Here is a 2,160-nt window from a genome sequence, read left to right as displayed (position 1 = left end):
CCATACTGAAGGCTGCAGTCCTTAACCCTCTGCAGCAAGTGCATGAGGTCCTCCTCAGTTTCAGCAAGCAAGGTTGTGTCATCTGCATAACGTACTTAGGATGATAAAAGAATTGATGTCTTTGAATTGGGGTGCAGAGAAGAGTCTTGAACATATCCCGGACTGCCTAAAAACCAAATAGTTCTGTCTTGGAGACAGTGAAACCAAGGTTCTCCTTGGAGGCTAGGATTTTGAAACTCTGTCTTATATACCAGGAGGGACTGAAGGACATCATGCTCGAAGGGTGGAGCGACGGCGCAGGAGAGGAAGACCCCAGATGAAATGGATTGAAACAGTAACTAGGGCAATGGCGGTATGTGTGTCAGCATCAGTGAAACTGGCTCAGGACGGGGCAGACTTCAGAGCTGTTGTACATAGGGTCACTATGAGTCACAGGTGACTTGACAGCATATAGCAACAGCATGTGCAATATATTGAATGACAAAAAAAGCATCAAAAGAAGATGGAAGGAATACACAGAATCACTGTACCAAAAAAGAACTGACTGACATTGAAAAACTTCAGGAAGTACCATGTGACCCAGTGCTAATGAAGGAGGAAATGGAAGCTGCATTGAAGGAATCAGCAAAAAATAAGGCCTCAGGAATCAATGGGATACCAAATGACTTGTTTCAATTAATAGATGCAGCCTTGGATATGCTCACCAGTGTATGCCAGGAAATTTGGAGGACAGCTATCTGGTCAACCGATTGGAAGAGGTCCACATTTGTTCCCATTCCCAATAAAGGTGATCCAACTGAATGTGGGAACTGTCAAACAATAACATTAATATCAAATGCAAGCAAAATACAGCTGAAGATCATTTAAAATCTGTTAGAACAGTGGAAGTATATCTGTGTAAAATGTAAGACTGGCATTAGTTTTAAATTGCTGAATGATCTCTCACAGAAGATCAATGGAAACTATGATAGCAAATAGAAATTATTCACTGGTGTCCTCACAGGAAGTGTCCAGGACATGAGCCACACCTGCAAAAGATTCATCTCTGGTCTCCCAGAGCCCAAGGACATGTACTATTGAAGAGTTGGGAAAGAAAGCTGGTTAGCATTTACTTCTTCTGCTCAATCATTTGGAAGCAGGACTGTCTTATCTTCCCAGTGCCTGTAGAGAGCCCTTTGTTTCACTCAACTATCATCCTTGTAGGTAAGTTCTACTTCATCGCCACCAAGGCAGGAGTTGCCCACACGGCTCCATCTCCATTGCTGGCATGCCCTGTTCTCACCTCTCCTTCTCCCACATCCTAAGTGGTGGTGGTTGCAGGTTCTCACATCTGACTTCATATTCAGTGGCACCCTCCACAACTAACACCTCTGCTCCTCTCGTTGCTAGGTCTTACCTTTTTCTCTCAAGGGTGATGTTGTTAGGTGTCATCGAGTCAATTATGACTCACAGCAACCATGTAAATAACGTATTTTAACCTTTCCCTATTCTGTGCCATCTCTGATGTGCTGGAGCCCATGATTACAGCCACGGTGTCCGTCCATCTCGTTAAGTGTCTCCTCTTCTTTCTTCACCTTTCCAAGTATAAAATATTTTTCCAAAGATTTGCTTTTCCTAACAATATGCCCAAAGTATGTGAGACAAAGTTTCACCGTCCTTGCCTCTAAGGAGCACACTGGTTGCACTTTCCTCCGAGACATATTTGTTCTCTTGACAGTCCATAGGTTATTCAGTATTCTTTTACAACACCACCGCTCAAAGGCCTTGGTTATTCTCCTGTCATCCTTATTCATCGTCCAACTTTTGGATTTACAGTAAATAACTAAGAAGACAATGCTTTGAATCAGGTAAGAGACAAGGGTGAGGGGTTTTTTAAAAGCAAAGTCTCTTACACCTGTAGAGAACGAATGCTTAACCACTAGATTGAAGGGTCCCTCTTGTTATATGTCCTATTCAAACCTCCAGTAATGATAACACTAAAATGTTGGGGGTCTCCGGAAGAAAGACCTGGTTATTGGCTTTCAAAAAATCAGCCCTGTGGGACACACAACATATCTTATTTTTAATTTTTTTTTCATTCACATCATGTTTCTCACGATCATTTCCATAAATTGCATACACACATCTTTTTATTTTTTATTTTTAAATATTCCTTCCTTC

General features: G+C 41.9%; 1 pseudogene; it reads left to right on the top strand.

Moving 5' to 3' along the window:
- Positions 1–346: 346 nt before the first annotated feature.
- The window catches only part of LOC102859794, a 12,435-nt pseudogene continuing 10,621 nt past the window's right edge, over positions 347–2,160 (top strand).

The sequence above is a fragment of the Elephantulus edwardii genome, unplaced genomic scaffold (assembly GCF_000299155.1).
Source record: "Elephantulus edwardii isolate Elephantulus edwardi_28Jun2011 unplaced genomic scaffold, EleEdw1.0 scaffold00041, whole genome shotgun sequence".
In the NCBI taxonomy this organism is placed as follows: Eukaryota; Metazoa; Chordata; class Mammalia; order Macroscelidea; family Macroscelididae; genus Elephantulus; species Elephantulus edwardii.
This window is presented reverse-complemented; position numbering and strand designations above follow the sequence as displayed.